Source organism: Chanodichthys erythropterus, chromosome 7, assembly GCF_024489055.1.
Source record: "Chanodichthys erythropterus isolate Z2021 chromosome 7, ASM2448905v1, whole genome shotgun sequence".
In the NCBI taxonomy this organism is placed as follows: Eukaryota; Metazoa; Chordata; class Actinopteri; order Cypriniformes; family Xenocyprididae; genus Chanodichthys; species Chanodichthys erythropterus.
In genome coordinates this window covers 20,631,862-20,658,732 of record NC_090227.1, presented here as the reverse complement: position 1 = coordinate 20,658,732, position 26,871 = coordinate 20,631,862, and the positions used below count along the sequence as shown (strand labels likewise).

General features: G+C 44.0%; 1 pseudogene; it reads left to right on the top strand.

The window, feature by feature from the left end:
- Positions 1–808: 808 nt before the first annotated feature.
- Positions 809–20,795, top strand: LOC137023528 (extracellular calcium-sensing receptor-like; annotated as a pseudogene).
- Positions 20,796–26,871: the final 6,076 nt, after the last annotated feature.

Here is a 26,871-nt window from a genome sequence, read left to right as displayed (position 1 = left end):
ATTATCCTGTTAACCTCCACGAGAAAAAAGGTAGAGAGATGCTTCTCTTACCTTCGATTTTATATGTTAGTCATGCATATCATTATGCATGACGTCCTTCTGAGCTATATATTGTATCAGGGGCACTAAGTTCTTTCCCATGATGCCTCAAACTGAAACTATTAGTGTCTGTGCTAGACATATTATACTGTATTTAATTACAATATCAATAATGGTTTATTTAGTAGGATTGTCAGTCAAATTAATTACATATGCTGATTAGTTCGATAGATATATACATATGAAGCAACTGCAGAATGCTTAACCTAGAAGTTTATATACATTTATTTCCATTATGTTGTGTCTTCACATAATTGATGATTATTACTGTACCATCTAAACATACTAAATGTAAAATAATTAGACAACACTTAAGTTAGGCCATCTTAAGTGTCCATGTTACAGATCTGATCCACCATTTTTTTTTTTTTAAACATGTATTTACAGTGTTTACAGACCATAGTAAACTAAGCACCAGAATAGTTGAAATGAACAAACAGAAAAAACACATTTAAAATTATTATGTGACCACTTTATTGAACTAGAATTGCATTAAAGATTACAAATGTTGCAATGAAATATTGAATGTGTAGCAGGTGTGCACAGGTTAAAAGAAGTGATTAAATTCACAAGGGCTTGGTATATTAAAGATTGACAGCAGGAGGGGCATATGCTTTTGGTTTGCTTGCTTCAGGTGAAAAGTTAAGGCCATCCCTCAATTGCAGATTATCTATATATTCTGTACCCATTAGATTAAGTTGTGTCAGTTATGGCACGGCTTTATGCAATATTGCTTACATTTTGGCCTCTGTGTATTGGTTTGCAGAGTCAGCATAAAAGCAAGGACAACTGTGTCTTTCAGGGAGATGAGGATACATTAAGCTTTTACCAGGGAGGAGATGTGGTTTTGGGAGGGATTTTTCCTTTGCATTCCAGCCATATATCATCATTGTTTTTTTTCAGGACCAAACCTAAGCCAACCATGTATAAATTGTATGTCATGCTTTCATCATCTGAAAGTTGTTGTGTAAAACAATATAAATGTTTAGAAATTGCATACATTTTCTTTGTTGTGTTGTTATTATGTGTGTGTGAAATCTGTTGCAGCTTTACCCCTCGAGCACTGAGGTGGATGTAGACAATGATCTTTGCTGTAAGAGAAATTAACCAGCGGCAAGACCTTTTGCCAAATCTTTCTCTGGGACAGCGTTGATGACATACCTGTATCTGTAAAGAGGTCTCTTCTCCTAGTCAATGGACAGCAAGAGAGGGGCAGTGGACAAAGCTGTGAAGACACACAAAAGCAGCTGAGCCCTGTAATTGTTAGAGATGCTGCATCAGAAATATCCATGGCTGTTCTGAAAACTCTAGGCTCCTTCAAAATACCCTTGATAAAGCATTTAACATTATTCATTGTTGCATTTCCTTTTTGGTAATGAAGGCTGTAATGTTGTATTCATTTAATGCTATAATATTCTTTGATTTTATTAATGATAGATATGTTAATCATATGTAATTCATCTTCAGTAAGATTAAAATTAGACTTTTAATCTTACTGAAATATTTTTTTATATTTTAGGTGAGCTACTTTGCATCCTGTTCCTGTCTCAGTAACAAGAGAGAGTTTCCAGCATTCATGCGAACAATGTCAGATGAACTATTTCAGATTAAAGCTTTAGTAAAACTTGTTCATTATTTCCAATGGACATGGGTTGGGGTGATCGGTGTGGATTTAGACTATGCTCGGTTTGCCATTCAGCTCTTCCTGAAAGAGTCACAAAGATTTAATATTTTACCTGCTTATGTCCACTTTTATCCTGTTGTACTGATGCAGTGTCACAGACACGCCAGGCTCCAGCACCATCCAATCACAGCGCGCACCCTCTCCTGAGTACTAATCACCGCCACCTGCACCTCATCATCCCCATCATCACCAGCACTTTAAAAGACACTCACACACACAGTCACTTTGTCCGGTCTCATTCGCATTAAGGGTACTTACTTCCATACTTACCTCAAGGACTCCTGTTGATACTTACCTGTCTCCTGTGTCTCCGAACTCCCTCCTGTGTTCCTGTACTGAGTGTGAGTGTCATCCGCCAGCATCTCCTCCAGTTCGTCTTTTCCATCAGCCTGCGAGTAACAAGGACAGTATTACATTCAATCCAGTCTGCACTCTGCCTATCTACCTTTGTTTGCTTACCTCACTGCACTGTTACCTCTGCTTGTGTCCAATAGAGACCATCATCTGCTGATTGGTACATATTGTAACGGAAGACCGGACCATAACAGCGGGACACAAGTATGAGCCACTCCGACCCTTTCCAGGATTTGGTGGATGCTTTTCGTCACACTTTCCACGTGCAACCGCCAACACCAGCTCCAGCACCGGCCATCACTTCCGCATCCACCGTCACCACCTCTTCGCTGCCAGTTTACGCCAGTCCCATGGCCAAACCGGCGGATCGGTTCTGGTTCGGCGGAGGACTGCAATGGATTCCTCCTGCAATGTTCCCTGACCCTGGAGATGCAACCGCACTTGTTCCCAACGGATTACTCCAAGGTAGCGTTTCTATTTTCACAACTTTCAGGAAGAGCTCTCCAATGGGCCGATTCCATCTGGTCCTAAAATAACCCGGTGACGCAGACGTATTCCGGCTTCGTTGAACACTTCCGGGAAGTGTTTGGAAAACCATCCTGGGACTCGTCAATCGGTGAGAAACTGTATAATTTGAAGCAAGGGAAAATGTCTGTTAATGAATATGCTCTTCAGTTCAGAACTTTCGCTGCTAGAAGTGGATGGAACGAGCAAGCGCTACTGATGTTATATCGCCAGGGATTGGATCCTCGAGTGCGGTTGAATCTCGCTGCATACGAGGATACCATCGGCCTAGAATGCTTCATCCAGCTGTCAATTCGCTTCGCCACTCGTATGCAGTCGTGTCTCGAAGAGCACCAGGGTCAGTCCCAGCCCAACACCTTCCTCTGCCGACCAGAATCCATTAGCACCCCAGAACCAGCCAACGAACCCATGCAAATTGACTCAACACGACTAACACCTGCTGAAAGAAATAGAAGGCTGACCCAGAATCTTTGTTTATATTGCGGATCCCCGGGGCATGTACTCTCCTCATGCCCAACACATCCTCCACGTCCTATGGTGAGTGCCATCATCTCTAATCTCCAGATGTGTAAACCACCCACCACTACTGTAACACTTACTGCTGCCGATGTTTCCCTTCCAGTATCCGCCCTCCTTGACTCTGGGTCAGCGGGAAACTTCATTTCTGGCACCCTCTGCCGTCAGCTTTGTATCAAGACCAAGAACACGCCGTCAACCAACCAGATCCACTAAATAACAGGCAAACCTGTGAGTAGAAGACGTGTCAGTCAGATTACTGTATCTGTTTAACTGCAAATTGGAGTACTGCATGTCAAAGACATCCAAATGCTGGTTCTGGAGTGTAGCGAAAATTAACTCAAAGGGGAAATATTAATAATTATTCATAACTCATGATTATTAATTATGATTAATTATGAATATGCAAATCCGTTAATCAGATTAACTGGACGTAGCTACATTAAAATTAACATTACAATCAGTTAACCTGTTCGTCCAGTGAACGCTCAGGGTTGATTGTTTATTAATTCTAAGAAATGTCAATTTCCAAGTTATGGAAAAATAATATTTCTTATTGTACTGTACTACTCAGAGCATGTAGTCCGGATCTATCACTTAAGAGGCAATTCATTAGCAGACGGAGTCAGAACCAAACGTGTATTGTGCACAATCTTTATTAACTAACTAACAAACACATAACATAACATACACAAGGGTCACACACACACACACACGCACACGCACACACACACACACACACACACACACACACACACACGCAAGTCAGAATGAGTAATGATAGAGTTGAACCGGGAGATATGCTGTTACTAGAGCTACATGAAATGTCAAAGGCAATCTGGAATGGAATCATCAGTTTCTTCAGCAATAGCAACAGTACATCTTACAAATTAATACTAAATTGCTATTTAGTGTTAAAATGTACGATACTTGCAAGGTGCCCTTAGGCTGAGGAGCATCGGCTCTGCCATCTGAGGAGAGGTCTTGAGGATTCAGTCCGGAGTTTTTATCAGTCTTTTCCATGTTGGATGAGGAGCACATGGCTCGTTTGTAGGCCGAGGCCTACAGGCCTTGCAGGCCTCACCTAGGCCGGCTGCAAGGACAGTCCGTTGGGTCGTTAAGGAGCAAGGAGAAAGAGAGAGGGAGTGGCCCTGTTCAATCGTTTTTAACCTCTGGTCAAAGCCAACCTCTTAGGAATGATGGGGGCCAATGAGGTTACGGGTGACACACACCTCCCTTTGGTGGGGCTTTTATGACCGAGCAAGATTAAACTGGTTGAGCTTTGAAGAAGTACTATTAAAGATTCTTATAACACTTATGTGTTGTGCAGGTATAGACATACCGCATACACAAACATTTAAATCTGCTCGACACGAATGCATAGACACCAAACATGGCATAATTGAAGTTATCGTGCAGGTCATAACATTTAACAATCATCAAACATGTAAATACAATGAGTACAATACAACAACAGTAATAATGGATACCATTTCCTGAGAAGGATTCATTTATAGCACAGTCTGTCTATACATTAATGCCATAGAGTCTGTGTTCTGTGTGGAAAATGCAGGGAAGATGCAGATTTTCTGTGTCTCTTCTCTGCTCTCCATGCGGCAACCACAAACACCGCAATAAACTTGTAACTGAAAACTTCCCGTGAAATCCCACTATTGGTGAACTAACAAATAATTGTGTCTGATTTGTCTCAGTCATTACATAATTCCCCCCTTTCGCTCGTTGTTGTCTCTCTTATGGCAACAGTGAGCGACATTGAAGGTGCCGGAAGATCAGACACATCACTGGCACACAAGGCTGGAAGGCTGTGATGGGCCCTGGTTGTGTGTGTCTCCTGGAGTGGTGGTCGTTTCATGGCGGTTGATGCAGACAGTCTGTAAGCTCAGGTCTCTGAGCTGGTGCTGCAGGAATCAAAGCATACAGTGCCTTGACAGTGTGTCACCTGTCACTCTAAAGTCAGTTAGTGGGGGCAAGAGGTTTGCTGGTGGCGAGGATCAGCTCTTTGAGCTTGCTCAGCAGGTGTCGAGGTAGCAGGTGCCATGACAGTGTCATCTGTCATTCGGACACCCGTGAAGCAGGTATTTGCAGGAAGAGGTTATGGGAGTTTTAGTGTGAAGAGTGTTTCAGACTGACCTAGGGTTGGTGACCGAAGCGTTTGTTACCTCTGCTCTCAGTCCGAAGGAGTCTGAAGTTTGCGGTGTCCCTCTGCTCTTGTGGCAGCGCCGACTTGAGCAGGTCTGAGTGGTCTTGTGTGAGTGGCCAGAAGCTTGTGCTTCTGAGTACTTCTCAAATAAGTACTGTTCAAGGGGCTCCTTACTAGCGTTAGAAGCTCCTACAGGTTCGATGCAGGCATGTCCGGTCGCCCTTGTGCTACCTGCTGTTGGAGATCATGCGGTGTCTGCAGGAAGAGGATGTTTCCATCCATGGCTTCTCCCTGTGGTAGGTCTGGTGCCTGGGTCTGTCTGAATTAATCCTTCTCCTTCTGTAGCTTTAGAGGATTTCAGGAAATTAGCTGATAAGGTGTCAAGCAGAAGGCTTTGGCTCCCCCCTCTGTACCTCTGTGCTTGGCTGGGGGAGGTTCTTCTGCTGCAGGCAAGAGAGTCTTAGTTCTCTTTGGGCCATGTCAAGTTCATCTTTGGTGTTGTCCAGCTGCTGGGTCAGAGCTTCAGTCCCAGATCTGGACACATCCAGAGGACGTTCACAGGTCCTGATTGTGTCATCTTTGACCTAGAGTTCAGAATTTGCTATTTTTAACAGTGACTATTTGTGAAAGAGTTCTTTTACCACATCTTCTCTGGCTGCCTTTTCCAGCTGCTCTCGTTGTGGAGCAGCTGTCAGAGCCGTTTGCAGTTCGTGGCTTTTCTTCTGTGTCTCTTTTCTGTCAGGGTCCTTGTGTCTGTCCCGAGCCTCCATCTCTAGCTGGTCTATGTGGCTTTTAGCATGCATCAGCTCCTTGTGAGTCTCTGTGATCTGGAGTTTGAGGTTGTTCACCTCCTGTTTCAAAACAGTGAGGATGTGGGTCAGGAAGAAGTTGACTTCAGTCAGATCATTGTGACCATACCTCTGGTTTGAGTCATCTGCCTTTACTTCTCTTCCATCTTTGTCCAGTTGCTTTTGGCTCTGGTGCTATACTTGATCAGCAGCACTGGTTAGGAGGGTTTTCCTCACAACACCTAGCTAGTCCTTTTGGTCTGCCATCTGGGCAGTTAGGCTGAGCATCTGCAACATTTAGGCACGCTTGTGGTGAGAGTAAGGGCAAGAGACTACTGCAAAATCAAACAGAATTTAGGGCTAAAGACACAGTGAGCAGCCAGGTGTATAAAATACAGCTAGGTTTAACAAATGACTTAAGATGGTTCTTGTGGTCAAATTATTTCTTAGTATTTCTTACTGATGGCTCACGACAGGCTTGACCTCTGAACAAATAGGAAAGAAAAAGGAAGAGGAAGAGGAGAGCTTTCCTATTAGATTCTGCTTATTAGTGGTGCTCAAAATTGTGCCCTAGTAATTGTTCAGATTACTTTGTAGCTGGCTCATAAAATTGAAACAACTGTTGTAAATAAACAAAATCAAGAAGGAGAGTATGTCTAGTTGCTGGTGGTTATATTGGGAAATTAAACCACACCAGAAAAAAGGAAGATGTAAGTAAATCACAAAGATGAAAGAAATAATACTAGTAAAAATTATTAGCTGACTGCTATTATAATTAAAATCAATAAAAAGATTTAAAGAAGTGACTAAAACAGCAGAATGGGTTTAGATCAGTTCACATTGCATGTTTCACAAGCTGTAGTTAAAGGATTCACATAAATGATGCTAACCGCTAACTGTAGAAGCTATTAGTTAGCTTAGCCTGAGCGGAAGGGTTGCTAAGTGGGGTTAGCTTAGCCACCTAGCCTGGTTTGTTTACACCATGGCATCACAAGGTGATGAGTTAGCACTTCCTGTGACAAGTCGTTGTCATGGGAACCAATGCACACCACAGCAATTCAAACAGTTCATTACGACTGTCTGCTCATTTCAAACTAGTTACGTACGGAGTTAAAATGTGATGCTTATACTTTCAGATTTTCAAAAACTTGATATTACATTCAGTAAAATGCAAATATGTTTTGGCATTTGCAAATTTTACTCATGTAAACTCTTCTCTCTACTTTAAACAACGTCTTGTACTTGTTTAAAGGGTAATTACACAGTTTGCTGTAAGTCAAAGCTTGTTTAAGCATATATAGTTAAGTCCGTCTTGTGCAGGTATACTGATATTCCTTTCAGCGAGTGAAACAGTTTTGGTCAAGAGGTAGCTATGCTTGTAGATGCAGCCAAAGTTTAGATGAATGACATCAATCTTAACTATAAAAAGGGGAGCATTACCCAAATCTACATTTATATAACTCTGTACTGAGATTCATTCATCAGAAACAGGTTAAGCAATACTGCAATTGGTATTTCTCCAACCAAAGCAGAATAATAAATTCTGGTACAGTTTACATGCCGCTGAGCTGAGATTCCTTTGTCAACACAGGCTTACGCTCTAATACTGAGATTAGGATTTCAACGCTAAAATCAGATTAACTTTACACTGATACCATTTGAACATATGCTAAAATGTCATAAGACTCTTTCTGTTACGGCAGAGGTGTCACTTCAAGCTATAGTTTTATCTGCACCTAACAAGCCAGCACCATTGATCTACATGCGAATCAAACGTTGTCAAACGTCATGTCGGAATTATCAATTATTAAACACACTTTTAGTTGGATGATGGTTTAAGCGAGTGGCGTTAGGCCATGCTAGCTTAACCAGCTCAATCTAGTGTCATATTTCATAATAGCTTGTCGTGGATGGTCATGAGCATTTGAGATTTACCCATTCACCCAATGTTTCCTTCCACTCCTAATGCAGACTCCTGCATTTCTGTGAACACACATTTTCATCTACTTTAAAAGCTTTATGCCCTATGCTGACTAGGAACCTTTGTAGAAGCAATGTGGAAGGCACTGTGTTTGCAGTTCACAGTCACTGGGGTCTTAAGAACCCCTGCTGAGGGACCTTGTGTGTCAGGTCACATGAGTGGCATTGTATGAGGGCAGGTTGTCCAAAGAGTTGACTAACTGGTGTAGGAGGCAAAAGGTCCTGTGGGTGTCCTCCATTCATTCCAGGTTTGTCTGATTCTGTGGCAGTAACCCTGGGACTTTCAGATCTGCCTTGCCTGGTGTCGAGGGCAACGCTCAATCTGCATTCAGACTTATGGGTCAGAGCTGACTGGTTTCAGTTGCTAATAGTCTGATTGGAGGTTGACTGGCTGTTAAGTCAGAAATCGTGGTGATTCTGGTTAGATCAAGAAAAGAGAGACTGTCTTGGTGGGTCACGCCAGTCAGGGGCTTCGGGCAAAAAGGAAGGTCTCATATGTTGGCATGAGCGCTGTGGTATCCTAGGCTGCAGGCTCTGGCCCCTCCCCCCCTTTGTATAAGGTTGGGGGAGCTGGTGCTTGGTGTGGTCCCTTTGCAGTTGGTAGGACTGTTTGAGTTCTTTTTGGACCACCACAAGTTTGTCTCCCACACTGGTGCATTGCCGAGTCAGTGTTTGGATTTCAGCTCTGCATGCGCTTTAGTGTCTCTTTAAATACAAACAGTTCTTTACGTTCTTTGACTGGCGAAGTTCAACAGCTGTCAGAGCCTCCTGAAGACTGGTGACCTCCCTCAATTGCCCTGCTCTGTCATGGTTCTTGCATCTGTTCTGTGCCTTCTCATGCTGAGTGGGTTGGTTCTCTGTGGAACTCAGTGACTTGCAGCGTTCGTTCAATTACCTCCTTTTGGAAGCCCATATGAGCATGGGCTAAGGAGAAATTGAACCTCCTTTTGGCTCAGGTCAGGTGTCAAGTGTCTGCTGGTGCTGCCGATCTCGCTGTCCCTTACTCTGCTGTTGCAGGTTGTTGACTGCTTTAGCTGAAGGGCAACCATCACATTGTTCTGCTGGGTCTCTAGGGGGTCCTGGATGGCAGGGCTGGATGTACTGGGCAGACAGGCACACTTATGGGGACATGAGAGAAAGAGATAGCACAGGCAAATGCAAGTTCGTACAGCTATGTGGGCCATATAGGAAGTGGCTAGCTGAAGTGGGGGAAGCCAGCATGAGACTAAGGTGTTTAACTATCTTGGATGACAGCTGTATGCTGTGTTGACTGATGACGGGGCTGGTACACGTCATTAAACTATTACTCAGAGTACAGATGATTCCTTTCCAGAAATTATCACCATAAGGTAAATGAATAGAACAAACTGGTAGAGAGAGAGAGAGAGAGAGAGAGAGAGAGAGAGAGAGAGAAATGAAATAAGAAAAGGGAAAGTCTTGCTAGGAGATATGGTTAAGCAGGTGTCACTGGTTCAAGTGATGACCTAATCTCTAGACAAGCAGGGAAAGACCAGATGCCTTGAGGTCGAAAGGAGAAGAAACAACAGGAAGAGTTTCTAGTCCTTTCTGGAGCCCCAAGTGCACTGGACGGTGGCCGTACTTCATGTACTCAGCACTAAGGAGTGAGGAGGGGGAGCTGAGAGATAGGTGTTAGCGTAGTAATAACCTATAACTCATTATGCCTCATTAAGGGAACAACAGTTTCTAGAACTACTGTAATCCTATAGAAAAAGGGAAGAGGGTGATAGTAGAATAACACACACAAAAAAAAAATAAATAAAATAAAATAAAAACAGAAGGTCCCTTTAGACCTAGGGAATGTGAATACCCAGGTTGATTTAATTAAATGCTAAGTTTAATTAAATCCAACTTGGCCGAACAGAGATAGAAAGAAAGTGAAGGAAATAAAATGACACGTAGAGGAGGAATGAAGTTGAACAAAATAAAATTAGAGTTTCCTAGTAGATTTAGAAATCTAAAAGGAAAGTTAAACAGACAAAAATGATTTAATTAAATTTTCAAATTTAATTGTCTGCTCTCCACGCTCTGTTGTCATGCGAGAACTCCAGTGTGGTCACGCATAACTCACAAATCACAACAACACATCAACTCACAGACAGTGGTGATTGCTAGTTAGCTAAGCTAGAATTTACACCACAAATTTGTTGCGTATGTTTCATGTGTGCGGTCCCGCGCATGAATATGAATACAGTGACGGAACGAACAGTAAAAAGGCCTTTAATCGGTGACTGGGGAGTCTCGCCCAGAACAGCATTACAAACGCTGTAGTGAGATTTCTTCGTCACACAGGTAAATTTATGCTGCTTAATCTGGAATTCCGTCATCAGAAAAAGGCTTATGCATTTACAGCTGAAAGTGGGGATTTCTTCGCCCAAATTCAGGTAGTTTACTTGTTCGTGCTGCTAATCTGAGATTCGATCGTCAGAAAGACCTATGCATTTAAAACTGAAAGTGGGGGTTTCTTCGCCCAAATTCAGGTAAATTTATTCTAATACCCTTTGTATGCGCTGCTAATCTGCGATTCCGTCGTCAGAAAAGTCTTACGCTCGTTTAGCAACTGAAATTATGATTTCTTCGATAATTTCACGTTAGCTTTTTCATACAATTTAAATATGCATTATAGCATCGAGGAACGTTCTGCCGTTCAAGGGAATGCACATTCAAAGCCCCAGTTTTGCTGATTTTATCAGAAATTTGTATGTGCATGTATAAGATGTCAATAAAGATTATCAAAACACATAATTGATTACTTGTCCATCTGCAAACAATTGCTTAAAATGATGCCCGCATTCTCCACCAAATATGTAGCGAAAATTAACTCAAAGAGGAAATATTAATAATTATTCATAACTCATGATTATTAATTATGATTAATTATGAATATGCAAATCCGTTAATCAGATTAACTGGACGTAGCTACATTAAAATTAACATTACAATCAGTTAACCTGTTCGTCCAGTGAAGTCAGAATGAGTAATGATAGAGTTGAACCGGGAGAGATGCTGTTACTAGAGAGATGCTGTTACTAGAGCTACATGAAATGTCAAAGGCAATCTGGAATGGAATCATCAGTTTCTTCAGCAATAGCAACAGTACATCTTACAAATTAATACTAAATTGCTATTTAGTGTTAAAATGTACGATACTTGCAAGGTGCCCTTAGGCTGAGGAGCATCGGCTCTGCCATCTGAGGAGAGGTCTTGAGGATTCAGTCCGGAGTTTTTATCAGTCTTTTCCATGTTGGATGAGGAGCACATGGCTCGTTTGTAGGCCGAGGCCTACAGGCCTTGCAGGCCTCGCCTAGGCCGGCCGCAAGGACAGTCCGTTCGGTCGTTCAGGAGCAAGGAGAAAGAGAGAGGGAGTGGCCCTGTTCAATCGTTTTTAACCTCTGGTCAAAGCCAACCTCTTAGGAATGATGGGGGCCAATGAGGTCGTTGTATTTCCGGGTGACACACACCTCCCTTTGGTGGGGCTTTTATGACCGAGCAAGATTAAACTGGTTGAGCTTTGAAGAAGTACTATTAAAGATTCTTATAACACTTATGTGTTGTGCAGGTATGGACATACCGCACAACACAAACATTTAAATCTGCTCGACACGAATGCATAGACACCAAACATGGAATAATTGAAGTTACCGTGCAGGTCATAACATTTAACAATCATCAAACATGTGAATACAATGAGTACAATACAACAACAGTAATAATGGATACCATTTCCTGAGAAGGATTCATTTATAGCACAGTCTGTCTATACATTAATGCCATAGAGTCTGTGTTCTGTGTGGAAAATGCAGGGAAGATGCAGATTTTCTGTGTCTCTTCTCTGCTCTCCATGCGGCAACCACAAACACCGCAATAAACTTGTAACTGAAAACTTCCCGGGGGATGGGGACAGTCAAATCCCAGAGTGAGCTTAAAACTATTGGTGAACTAACAAACAATTGTGTCTGATTTGTCTCAGTCATTACAGGAGGGTTCCACTGCTGACGTGATCCTAGGGCGCCCGTGGTTGCAGCAGCATAATCCCATCCTCTCTTGGAAGATGGGAGAAGTCCTGAAGTTGGGCGACACCTGTTTTCCAAAATGTTTCTCCATTCTACCTGTTCTCTCCAAGCTCTGAGTCTCTATCTCTCTGTGCCACTTCCATTGAGAGTCCCCTCGAGAAACGTTTGTGGACATTCCATCATGCTACTCCCCCTTCAGCGACATTTTCTGCCCCAAGAGAGCCTCCAAGCTGCCTCCACACCGGCCATGGGACTGTGACATCGACCTGCTTCCGGGTGCGTCAGTGCCAAGGGGTAAGATCTAGCCCTTATCCATCCCGGAGGAGAGGGCCATGGTGGATTACATCGAGGAGGCGCTGGCTCAGGGATATATTAGATCATCAACTTCCCCTGCTGCTTCTAGCTTCTTCTTCGTGGCTAAAAAGGACGGAGGCTTGCGGCCATGCATCGACTACCAGGCTCTCAACTCTATCACCGTCAAGTTCAGGTACCCCCTTCCTCTTGTCCCAGCGGGCCTGGAACATCTCCGTGGTGCCACTATGTTCACCAAGTTGGACCTCCGCAGCGAGTGGAATGAGTGGAAGACCGCCTTCGTCACGCCCACCGGCCACTACGAATACCTCGTGATGCCGTATGGTCTGGTCAACGCCCCCTCCGTATTCCAGGACTTCATACATGAGGTGCTCCGGGAGTTCCTCCACAAGTTTGTACTGGTCTATATTGATGACATCTTAATTTACTCCCGGAGCATGGCAGACCATAGCCACCACGTTGCGGAGGTCCTGCAACGCCTGAGAGATTTCAAGCTCTTCCTCAAGGCCGAGAAATGTTCCTTCCACCAATCCTCAGTGCAGCTCCTTGGATACAACATCGACCACAGTGGCATCCGGATGGACAAGGGGAAGGTAGCAGCCATTAAGGACTGGCCAGCACCTACAACAGTTAAGGAACTCCAACGTTTCCTCGGCTTCGCCAACTTCTATAGAAGATTCATCCAAAACTACAGCTCAATCACCAGCCCACTCACCAGTCTTCTCCGTCACAAGCCCAAGTCTCTGTCCTGGTCCCCAGCAGCCACAGAAGCTTTCAACATCCGGAAGCAAGCCTTTACAACCGCTCCTCTCCTGGTACATCCCGACCCGAACAAACCCTTCATTGTCAAAGTGCTTCCACTACAGGAGTTGGAGCAGTACTCTCTCAGCAGCAGGGGAATCCAAGCCGGCTCGACCCATGTGCCTTCTTCTCCCGCAAGCTCAACCCGGCGGAGGTGAATTATGACATTGGCAACCGAGAACTCCTGCCTGTTAAGTTGGCCCTCAAGGAGTGGAGGCATTGGCTAGAGGGAGCCAGACACCCTTTCCTGGTATTGACTGATCACAAAAACCTGGAGTATCTCAGAGCCGCTAAAAGACTCAACCCCAGACAAGCCCACTGGGCTCTTTTCTTCACACGTTTTAACTTCACCATCTCCTACCGACCAGGCTTAAAAAAATGTCAAGGCGGATGCTCTATCTAGAATTCATGCACCTGAAGAAAACTCTGAAGAACCTGAAACTGTCCTCCCAGAACAAATGATTGTCAGCCCCATCTCCTGGTCCCCAGGAAACTCTTCCCTCTTCCAATGCCTCCACCAACACTCCGCCGGGTTGTCCCCAGGGCTTGCAATACATCACCAGAACACTGCGCACTCCACTTATTCACTCTGCACACTCTTCACTAGGCACTGGCCACCCGGGGGTCAATGAAACCCTCTCGCTGCCGACGTCAGAAGGTACGTGCAGGGATGTAAGGAGTCCATGCCATCTTCCATCCGGCAAGCTTCTTCCTCTGCCCGTTCCCAACCGACCCTGGTCACACCTAGGAGTAGATTTCGTCACTGACTTCCCAGCCTCCAATTGATATACCTGCATCTTAGTAGTGGTGGACAGATTCTCAAAATCCTGCCGTCTCATCCCTGTAAAAGGACTGCTCACAGCTATGAAAACAGCGGAAATGATGTTCAACAATGTGTTCAGATACTACGGAATCCCAGAAGACATCGTGTCTGATAGAGTACCCCAATTAATCTCCCGGGTATGGAAAGCTTTCCTCTCACTCCTAGGTGTGACCGTAAGCCTCACATCGGGATACCATCCGCAATCGAACGGGCAGACAGAGCGGAAGATTCAAGAGATTGGTCGCTTCCTCCGTACCTTCTGCCACGGCAACCAGAACTCTTGGAACCAGTATCTGGGTTGGGCCGAGTACGCACAGAACTCCCTTCGCCAACCGACCACCGGACTGACACCATTCCAGTGCGTACTCGGTTACCAACCCCTACTGTTCCCCTGGTCTGGGGAAACATCGGATGTGCCATCTGTGGATTACTGGTTCCGGGAGAGCGAGAGGGTACTGTCACAGACACGCCAGGCTCCAGCACCATCCAATCACAGCGCACACCCTCTCCTGAGTACTAATCACCGCCACCTGCACCTCATCATCCCCATCATCACCAGCACTTTAAAAGACACCCACGCACACAGTCACTTTGTCTGGTCTCGTTCGCATTAAGGGTACTTACCACCATGCTTACCTCAAGTACTCCTGTTGATACTTACCTGTCTCCTGAGTCTCCGAACTCCCTCCTGTGTTCCTGTACTGTGTGTGAGTGTCATCTGCCAGCATCTCCTCCAGTTCTTCTTTTCCGTCAGCCTGCGAGTAACAAGGACAGTATTACATTCAATCCAGTCAGCACTCTGCCTATCTACCTTTGTTTGCTTACCTCACTGCACTGTTACCTCTGCTTGTGTCCAATAAAGACCATCATCTGCTGTATTCCGTCTCCGATTGGTACATATTGTAACATGGAGGAGCTTAAAAACCTTGTCTGCTACAGTCACAGTAAACTTCTCTGGGGAATCAGAACTACATAGTATACTAAAAGAGTGCAGATGGCAAAATGTTACTCATCTTCAGTGGATTGCCAGTGAGGCCTGGGCTACATCAAAAGTCCTCTGGGAGGATTTTGGTGATCTGTTAAAAGGAACATTAGGTTTTGCCATACGTAGAGCTGATATCCCACATCTTAGCAGTTACCTCAGAAGAGTAAATGTTTCAGTTGCTCAGACTCCCCATTTTCTCTCTGAGTTTTGGGAAGAGACTTTCTGTCAGCTGAATGGCTCCTTAAATATTCATGCTCATGGAGAAGCAGCACAGAACTGGCCACCCTGCAATGGCAGTGGGAGTCTGGATGATGTGTACACCCCTTATTCAGATGTGTCAAGGCTGTGTATCTCATAGCAAATGCACTGCATGACATGAGCACTTGTGTCCTAGGAAAGGGCCCCTTTCAGAATCGGACATGTGGGAGTCTGAATCAAATTCTCCCATTGCAGGTGTGTGTTACCATTTTACGTTCTCTGCATTTATAGCGCTGATAAGGAATTATCAAAAAGTATACAAGTTTTAACACTAGAAGTCCCAGAGAGCAGCCATTTGGCTTTTCTACCTATAAAACCCGCAGGACAGCCGAATGGCTGGAAGGCTTTAGGCTAATATCCTTAATCAGCTCTGAACAGTTGCTTTTGTTATGTAAACAATGTGGGGCCATGCTGAGCCACTTCAAGGAAACTTGTGTTTCACTTTGCCATCTTAGGGAGAAATCAACACACATTTTTCCTTTGTTGCTGAGATCTATTGATAAAAATAGTACAAAATAAAATAAAGAAACCAACCATTTGTACACATATTTACAAATAATATTAAAAAGTGAGTGAGTACATTCCAGCAATCACTCACAATCCTGGCACTGCCTGGCAATATATTATAAATACATTTTGTATATATTCATTATATATTAATCTTATATTTGAAATACATCATAAGTCCATTTTTAAAAGCGTTTGAAAGATGGGTTCAAGTGTACTACAAGTGGTAACTAAATAGATTTTTCTATACAGAGTATGTTAAAAGCACATTTTAGCTCAAATTCATGGTGTCTCAAAATAGCACAGTTGAGTACACTTAGATGTTCTTTAGATTATCTTAAGAAGTACTAAAGAAGAGCTTTTAGTATATAAAGTACAAAATAAGTGCACGGAAATAGAGCACTGTACATTATGGAAGTGTAAAAGTGTACTAAAATAAAGTGTATTTTACTGCACTTTTTTTTTCACCTGGGTAGACACTCCAACACTTTCCGTTTGCATTAAGATTATTTTTATTACCACACTGGCAGATATTGATCATTTTACTTAAGTAAAATGCACTTAATTTAGATCCCCCCCAGGAAACAAGACTAAATATCATATATAATTTTCTCATATAGAAAATCCATCTTGATTTAAGATTTTTTTTTTTTTAATTTACTTGAAATAGGATAATATTAAAAAAATACTTAGTATGAAAAGCATTTTTGCAGTGTGAATGAGTGAGTTAACTTTTTAAACATCACTTGCACTCCCTCATTTCAGGGTTAACATACTCAGAGTTTTCACTTAACCCACTGCAAAAAAAGCTGTTCTTACTTAGATTTTTTGTCTTGTTTCTAGTCAAAATATCTTAAAGTTCTTAAATCAAGATGCATTTTCTTGACAAGTAAAAATTATTTTCTTGTTTTCAGGAAAAATAAGTCAAAATTAAGTAAGTCTTTCCTTAAAACAAGCAAAATAATCTGCCAATGTTGTAAGCAAAATAATCTTATTTCAAACCAAAAATAAGCTATATAATCTTGTTTTCAGTTTGGACTAAGATTATTTTGCTTACCCCATTGGCAGATTATTTTGCTTGTTTTAAGGAAAAAAGTACTCAATTTTGATTTATTTCTCCTGAACACAAGAAAATAATTTGTACTTGTCAAGAAAATGCTTCTTGATTTAAGAACTTTATGATATTTTGACTAAAAACAAGACAAAAATTCTAAGTAAGAACAGCATTTTTTGCAGTGCCTCCTTTCTGAAACCGGCCCATGGTCAATCAAGTTCTCTGCTTTTAGCAGCCCTCCCTCCCCCACACATACAAACAAGCCACCAGCAACCATTCACACACACACCCCCAACCCCCCTGCAGATTGCTCAGGTAATGACCATATTTACACATGAATTGATGCTAATGATAGCCAAAAGACTAGCCAGTTAGCATCCACTTGGCTAAAGGAGGGTTACAAATCTCTGGGACTTCTAGTGTTAAAGCAATGCAAATATAACATCTATGTATAAGTATTTCCATCCATGCATTTGAATGTTTGCTTTGCATCATCCTTTCTCCCAACCTTCACCTAAGCTCCTGTACTACATGAAACGAACACATTTCACAACATTTGGGGAAGAGGTCAGATTTGATGACAACGGTGATCCGATTGCATCCTATGATCTAATGAAATGGCAAAGAGGGTCTGATGGCTCCCTTCAACTAGTGAGAGTGGGATTCTATGATGCCTCCCTCGAAGAGGACACAGACCTAATAATAGATGAGCCAGTAATTATGTGGCACAGAGGAGAGAAGGTGTGTGTCATCCCTCTCATCACCAGATATTGCTTACCATGTTTGTTTGCACTATTGCACTATTGATTTCTTTTTGTACTAAAACTTATATATAAAACTTCGGACACACTTTAGTTTAGGGCCCAATTCTCACTATTTACTAACTATTATCTACAACGCTTGCCTCAGTAAAACCCTAATTACTGTTTATTTAACGGGTTAGTTTGCCCATATAATCTTTAGGGTATTAGGTTAGCTAATTTGGCTTGCTGTCCACTGAGGAGAGGCTCGATGAAGCAGCTTCAATTCGAGCTCTGATATACCCCCCACAGTGAATAAATATAGGATACGATTACATAGGGCAAGGTACCTGAGATGAAGGTGGAGTTTGGGGAGGTGGAGGGATGCTGGAACAGCTGAGCATGACGAGAGGTAAGCAGCTACTTATATACTCTGGCTGTTGATTGGAAGATTAGATGGGCTCGCTCCTCCCTAAATTACGTTTAGGAACTTCACTAATAGTTAGTGAGGTAGCTGTTAAGTTTAGGTATTGGGTAGGATCAAGGGATGTAGTACAACTCCTTAGAAGGGTACTTTTTGGGGGTCACTGTTTTGAGGTAATCCTAAAGACCTAGGATGAGTCTTTGACGTATTGCAAACCCAATTGTGCCATCTAAGAATGGATATGTTTCTGCTAACACTGAAGCTGTTACCCAAGCCTCACTTGCAATCCACTGAATTCCTGTGATATTTGGAGTAACAAACTCTCTCAAAAAAGGGTAAAATTCCCCTTCTACTGAAAAAACAACAACTACCTTAGCTGTGGATTCCTTCATTACTTTAAGAACTTTTAGGACTTTTTTCCTGTTTGTAGTCTTTAGGAATGATTTCATGATAGGCCAAACAAATGTTAGTATTTTCAATTTCTCGCTTTAAGCCTTGCAAAGCAAATTTGCCATAGTCATTTTCTTCAATGACTACACCGATCCATGTCCAGCTAAACTTCTTCAACAGCTGTGCAATAGCTTTGACCTGGTAATCATCATTGGGAACCACTCTGAAAAATGTTGGGAACTGCTTCCAATCACTTAGGCAAGAGCAGGTTGAAAAATAGCTTATCTATAAAACAGAAAGAAAGAAAGAAAGAAAGAAAGAAAGAAAGAAACTTTATTAGCATGAAACACATAAAAAATAATATATGCATATTAAGCTTCTGTCTCCAAGATACAGAACACATATAAAAAAAAATAAAAAAAGAAGGGGAAGGAGAAGAAGAAGAAAGTGAAAAACACTTATTACCATGGGTATTTGGAAGGGTTGCACAGTTCTGGAGAGAACAATAGATTGTGAAGATCCATATTTCCCTATTAATCCTAATAAAAGGCCAGCCCCAGAGCACATTGAACTCTGAACAACATCCTGTCCATTCAGTACTTCCAGGACTGCTTTCTGAGCTGTTACAGGAGTGGAGCAACAGTCAAAAATCCTGTTAGCCAGTGCATGATTTGACAGGAGATCTTTTCTATTATTTATCTCCTCCACAGCAAGCTTCATAGAAAGAGCCCAGCGGAAAGCACCCCGGGTAACTTCACTGTAACCCTGTTCCCTGAAAAGGTGGGAACGAGAAGCTGCGCTATATTCAGCACTATGGGAATGTCTTTTAGTCGTGACCAGCTGTGAATATATGTGTAAAACAACGTCAATGAAATTGACCTATATTTATTGCCTTGCGTGACGTCATTGGAATGCGTCATACCGAGGCTATAATTAGATGATCCACCTGTGCATCAGCAGATATTTTGTCTGAAGAGCAGTCCTGGGACATCTCAGTGCGGCAAAGAAGAGCAGCTTCTCGTTCCCGCCTTTTCAGGGAACAGGGTTACAGTGAAGTAACCCGGGGCGTTCCCTTTCAAAGGCTACACTCTAAGCTGCGCTTTATTCAGCGCTATGGGAACGAGAATACCCACGCCGCCGCACTGTGTGTCCGGACCCCCTGGCTGTAAAGTGTGTCACAAGCACAGAGAGTCTCAGACACTAGCTTGCGATGTCATCTCAAGGACATGAGAGCCTGGAGTAACACAAACATCCAAACTATAAAACCTTATGAATGTGTGCGGATAGGACCAACCTGCCGCATCACAAACATTTTGTAAGGGGGTGCCCCCCGCCAAAGCTCTAGGAGAGGCAAGTCCCCTGGTGGAATGAGCCCTGGTGCCTATTGGCGAAGTATGACCACACGCCTCATAAGCAAGGGCAATAGCATCTCTCACCCAAAGTGACATGGTCTGTTTCGTGGCGGCTGCACCCCTGTTATGGCCGCCATGACAAACAAACATGGCATCTGTGAAGTCTCTCCTGATCCGGTGTTGTGAACGGCGGAGGGCAGAAGGCTTCAAGAGTGACCAAGTTTGAGAAAGGAACCTTAGGCAGATAGTCAGGATGAGGATGCAAAATAGCTTTCACCATTCCTGAGGCAAAGTCTAAGCTGGATGGCACAACGGACCGAGCCTGCAAATCCCCAATTCTTTTGAGAGAAGTTATAGCCATAAGAAAAAACATTTTCAGAGTTAACAGCTTGTCAGAAACTGACTCTAACGGTTCAAAAGGGGTCTCAACCAGGCCCTCCAGGACTATTGCTAGGTCCCATGAAGGGATCCTGGTTCTACAAAGAGGCTTAAGCCGCCTAGCTCCTCGAATGAAGCGAGAGAGAAGGACATGCTTTCCCAAAAAGCACCCCGTCAATCAGAGCGTGGCAAGCCGAGAGAGCAGCTGCATAAACCCTGAGAGTGGTAGGGCATGTACCTGTCGATGATTTTTCCTGCAGGAAGTCCAGAACTGTAGCAGTTTGGCAGTTTACTGGATCTGCATTGTGTGCAGTACACCATCTTACAAAGACACCCCATTTGTTGGTATAACTTGCTCTAGTAGAGGGAGCTCTAGCATTTAAAATAGTCTCGATAACTTCAGGTGAAAGCCCTGTGTCCCTCAGTTGGTTCCCCTCAGAGGCCAAACATGAAGATTCCACATCTCTGGCCGGGGATGAAATATTGTCCCCTGCGCCTGAGACAGAAGGTCCCTCCTGCTCGGTATCGCCCAAGGCAAGCCGTCGAGGAGAGATATCTCTGAGAACCATATTCCATTCAGCCAACGCGGCGCTATCAGAAAGAGGCAAGTCACTTCTTGGCGAAATTGGCTAGAACTCCTGGGAGCACAGAAACCGGAGTAAATGCATACAGGCACATTCTGGGCCACATATGCTCATCACATCCAGACCCAGGGGGAGCTGGGTGACTCTAAAAGAAATAGAGTGGACATTGCACTGCCTGTTGGGGCAAAGAGGTCCATCTGTTTCATAAAATCTTTACCAGATTTGATTATCTTGGGAGGATTTTCTACTCCCCCGTCGGTATGCTCTGTCTGGACAGATATATGGGGATATAAATCGCCATGAGGGACAGGAACTTGTCCTGAGCCCAGAGCAGAACGCACTGCACTAGCCTGTCTAGACATTACAACGCAGGCCACCCTGGCGATTCATATTAGAGGCTACCGCAGTAATGTCCACCCGCACTAGAACATGGTAACCCCTTAACTGGTGGAGGAAGTACTTCAGGGCCAAAAATACAGCCATCAATTCGAGGCAATCGAGATGTGCCAATCTAAGGCCGCTCCCCAGCTCGTACGGGAAGCGTCTGTTGTTGGCATCTTGCAACATCAACGCACCTAGAGTGGGACCCAGGGTGAAGAACCGAGGTCTGAGCCACATAAAAAGGGAATGAAGCCGCAGCGCGTAACCCTTACCATAAACATGGATTTTAGAAAGTGCACAAAGCATTAGCACGTGACTTACCATAAACATGGATTTTAGAAAGGGCACGAAGCACTCAGCACATTCCCCTGCCCTTATTTGCCGTAGAGAATTGCCTAGACAAAACCTCTCGGCTCTGAGCCACAACTGAAACATCTCATGTGCAAGAGGCCCATAGGAATCACAGAGGACGCTGATGCCATGAGACTTAACATTTCTTGATACTGCAGAACAGTGCAATCTTGGCCTAGCCTGACATTGTTCAGGGTGGTTAGAATGGTCTCAACTTGAGTGGGAGACAATCGTGCCCGCATCATGGTCGAATCCCATATGACCCCTAAATATGTCGTTCTCTGGGTAGGACAGAGAACACTTTCTTTTGTTTAATCTCAAACCTAGAGAAACTAGATGGGCTAGTATAACATCTGTGTTGTAACGCCATCTCTTGCGACTGTGCTAGTATTAGCCAGTCGTCTATGTACTTCAAAATACGAATGCCCTGGAGTCGCAAAAGAGCCAGTGCTGCATCCATGCATTATGTGGATGTGCGGGGCGATAAGGCTAGGCCGAATGGAAGAACCCGATATTGGTAAGCTTTTCCCCTGAAAGCAAACCTCAGGAACCTCCTGTGTTGTGGCAAAATTTCTATGTGAAAATATATGTCCTTGTGATCGATCGTGACAAACCAATCGTGATGTTGGATTTGCGGCACGATCATTTTTACGGTTAACATCTTGAAATTGAGAGCTTTGACTGAACGGTTTGAGCCTCGAAGATCTAAGATTGGACGCAGCCCCCCGTCCTTCTTGGGAACTAAGAAGTATCTGCTGTAGTAACCTGACTCTCTCTCTAGAGGGGGAACATGCTCTATGGCCCTTTTCTTCAGCAGAGATTGTAGTTCTTATGACAGTAAAGTCGCTTGCCCCGGCTTCACGGTAATGGAGACCACACCGTTGAAACGCGGAGGACGACAAATAAATTGGATTCTGTATCCTAATTCTACTGTCTTTAGAACCCACACAGGCACCCTTGGCAGTAGTTTCCATGCTGCCAGGTTCTCTGAAATGGGCACTGATTTTGATACTTCCCTTGAGGGGATGTTAGATGTTCCACGTCCTGATATGTTACAGAAATCAACGGAACACCTAACATGTCACTGAAAACTGCTGCCCCCCGCTGCTCCAGAGGTTGTGGGGAAGGAGGGTTTATGTGAAGATATTGAGAAGGGGCAGGTGTTAGATATTATGAGGCTGCTGAACGTGACGAGCTGGTCCCTAGATTTATAAGGGGAAGCACAACTCACCACAGCCTTCTTAGCAGGTCAGCCTGGTCCACCTGCAACACTGCCATAGTGTGCAGCAGTACCAGTCTGATACACTGATCAAAACACCTTCCCACCAGTATGGATGTTATTATGCATAGCTTGGGGAGTGCTGTCTCTTTAAGTGACTATGAGCTCCAGAGAAGAGATAGCTCGCAAGCGTCTCTTCAAACTGGAGCATCATTGTTTAAATCACACGCCCTTACACCCACGATAGTCAAATAAGTTGACATTGAAGGCACAAAGGCACAAGAAAAATAAGGTTTTCCCCATGAACGAGTTAATGTCATGGGGAACCTATTTATTTTGCTTATATATGCATATTATATATCATATAATTAAATATATAAATAAACATATATTATAAGGCCATTTCACTTAATAAATTCCTCAGAATTAAATGCAGCCAATTACCAGACAAGTAAACACGGTCTGAATGAAAGGCTGTGCTTAAAACTTTCATAGATTAGTCTGATATGCCTGTAACATAGCCATTGTGTACAACGCAGTACCAGCCCGACTCGCTGTGAAACGCCTCTGATGATGCGCCCCCAGGGGAGAGATAGCATGCACGCGTCTCTCCGATCTGAGGCAGCATCATATAAACGCGTGCCTTTGCACGCATAAACCAGGTAGGCATAAACCTGGTGTCCTCCACGCAGTGGTGTGCACAGACTTCCGCAAGGACAGAGGCGAAATCGCGTTCTGGGGGAGGAGAAATGGGAATGCGGGGGCACTGCGACGTAATGACCTACATCGGATGGGACCGGTTTTTCAGTTCCGCTCCCGATCATTTGATTCTCCCGCAACTCGCACTCGAGTAGTGTCTTACCTCCCGCGCTGCGCCCTGTTGCGTTCGGTCCCGCGGATCCGGGAGTGCAGGTCTCTACCGCGATGGGACCACAATGGGCACTTTCACTTTCGTGATCAAAATGGCAGGGATCTTTATTTTCTCTCTGTATATACTGTATCTGTTACTGTTAATTTTGTATCTGTATCCTTCGTTTTAATGTTGGAATTTTGTCTGTAAACCATAACTTCTTTTACATGCTTTTCTTATCTGTCAAGTTTGGATTCGTTTTAATGATCTTTCCACCTTCTTTTCACTGAGATATGTCACATAGCTGACAAATGCATTGTTCTATTTGTTTAATGGTACGGTGAGTACTATCCAATCTGATACCCATAAATTATGCAAATTCAGCCACAAGACAAGACGAAGGAAAAGTTTGCCCGCCAACTTTGTGTCACAGACACGTCAGGTTCCAACATCCACCAATCACAGCGCACACCTTCCCCAGAGTACTGATCACCGCCACCTGCACCTCATCACTTCACTCATCAACAGCACTATAAAGAGCAGTCGTTCGCATCTACCTGTGTTTATGCTTACCTCAAGGACTCCTTTCTCTATACCTACCCTCTATCTCCTTCCCTCTGTGTGCCTCGTCTACTGTGTGTGTGTGTGCTTCAGCCCGCTCCAGTCACCTCCAGCGATCTCCAAGCTCCAGCGTATCCATTCATCTCTGCATCTGCAAGAAAAGGACAGTAATTATCTCCTTCACTATCATCATAACATCCATTGACTCACCTCTGCTTACCTGTTGAATGCTCCTTGCTCTACTGGTGTCAATAAAGACCTAGTTACCTGTTTACATCTGTGTCTGCCTCCTGTGTAACGTAACACTTAGCACCTATGTTATTGGCTCTTCCACCTCAAGGAGGTGACATGCTGGAGTGCCGCTCATTCGGTAAGCACCTCCTAATATTGTGTTTTCTTCGTGGGGCGAGACGGCTGAATCCTTCCAGCCCTCGCCAAATGCCAGTATGGGACGTATCATTAGTGCTCAGAGCGCTGTCCAATCCACTGTTCGAACCAGCTGAGTCTAGCGATATAAAAGTGCTCTTATTTAAGATGGCGTTACTGCTCGCACCAGCATGTGGAAAACGGGTGGGTGATTTACATGCCCTATCAGTCAATAGTGCTTGTATGCAGTTTGGCCCAAACGATTGTATGGTCAGACTCGGCTACACACCTAAAGTGCTCTCAACCCCGTTCAGGGCCCAGGTTATAACTTTACAAGCGTTCTGCTCCCCCAAGCCAAACACCGATTCAGTGTCATTGAAGTACAGTCTGTGCCCCGTGTGTGCGCTGTGTGCTTATGTAAATAGAACTAATCAGTTTCGAACTTCAGAAAAGCTTTTTGTCTGTTTTGCGGGCGCTAGGAAGGGCAGACCGCTGTCTAAACAGAGGCTGTCTCACTCTCACAATTGTGGAAGCCGTGCGTCTAGCCTATGATTCCCAGGGACTCAACTGCCCGATAGGAGAGCGTGCCCACTCCACTAGGAGTTTGGCATCCTCATGGGCCTGGGCTAAAGGTATATCTATTCAGGTATATCTATTGCTTCGCAGCAGGCTGGTCATCTCACAGCACTTTTGCGAAATTTTATAACTTGGATATTCCCTCGTTTGCACCACATGTCCTGTCAGTGCAGGAGGGGAAGGCTGAGCAGCCATTGGACGACTGAGTCGCCTGAGGACACGCCCCATTCTGGCTCGTGTTTCAGCCCATGGTTTCAACTAGGTTGTCTAGGCGAGACGGTACAACATCATATTAATTCTCTTGCGTGAATACAGTCATTTACTAAGTGAAACAAGCACACATACATGTGTCCCCATTCATCCATGCCCGCTTATTCAGGCTGGCAATGTTATCAAGCACCAACATGTTTTGCTGCCTTATTTCACCCCCTATATCACAGCAGTTCAGTGCTGTTTGTGTACAGGGAGGCGCTGGTGGCACCGGCGCCGTGCTGGCTCACTGCCAAGGTTGCCCCTGAGAGAGACATTACGTAGATTGCCGTGTGAAAACCTCCTACAACCTCAATAGCTCTCGTTCAGTCGAAAGATTCTGAGGTATTTTGGCGCCTGACATTGCTTATATAGTGGCTGTGCCAGCCAATCAGGTGAATGCTCGGAAGCCATTGGCTATTGCAAAGCAATAGAGTGATTCAATCAGGCTTCAGCATTTCGAGGAAAAGGGTTTTCCCCATACGTAATGTCTCGTTCCCTCCTCTCAGGAAACTAAGGTTACGTTGAGTAACCAGAGACGTTTTGAAAAGACAGAAATCGACCCCCTCACTTTTGATAAGGGCTGCTTCAATCAGTCACAATATATCATCTTTTAGCTTAGGATATTTTCTTTCAAATGAGACCATTTTCACGTTTCTGTGAGCTTTCGTTCGTAAATAATCAACTGTTTTGTCGCAGACGAGGAAAGGAAATGCGCTCTCAAACGGAGAAACACGCGATCTCCAAGCAATCGATCACAGCGTGCTAATGTTTTAGGACAGGTCAATGGTATATAAATCGTGGCCGAACATTAGCGTTTGTCAATCAAGCCAAACCGTCCATTTAGAAACCGAGAAATTTGACACTTTAAGGCAGGGATGGACAACTCCGGTCCTGGAGGGCCAATGTCCTGCAGAGTTTATCTCCATCCCTGATAAAAACTCACTTGCCTATAACTTTCTACTAATCCTAAAGACCTTGATTAGCTGGTTCAGGTGTGTTTGATTAGGGTTGGAGCTAAACTCTGCTGGACACTGGCGCACGAGAGGAGAGCTGTGTGTTTAATTGGTATGTGTATACTGTAATTCTGCAAAGCTTATCAGTGGCATGCACTTTGATCGCGAAAGTGAAAGTGCCCTTTGCAGTCGCATCATGGTACCCCTGAATTCCCATTTCTCTCGATGTGAACCGTGAGCTCCAGTCCATTACAATTTAGGGCCCTGGTATACTTTATTTCCCGCATTCCGCTCAGTCTCACGCCGAGCCTTTCAAAGAAACTCCTTTGCCCATGAGCGCGGAAAGATGCGTTCGGTATGCACTTGTGCACCGTCCGTGGTCATAACAATAACAATGTTACATATGACGCAGCTGCTGTTTTGCTTACGGATATATTATGGTTTCGATCGTGTCATTGACGGTCATCGGGACTGTGTACAGCTCTGCTGCTTTGCGAGTCACTGGGGCTGTTAAAGTGGGCTCCAGATGTGCATCTGCAAGGCTGCTTATCAGTTAAGCTTTTGGGCTTAATTTTTCTTGTTTGTAATTTGTTTATAGATTTGTTTATTTTGTTAT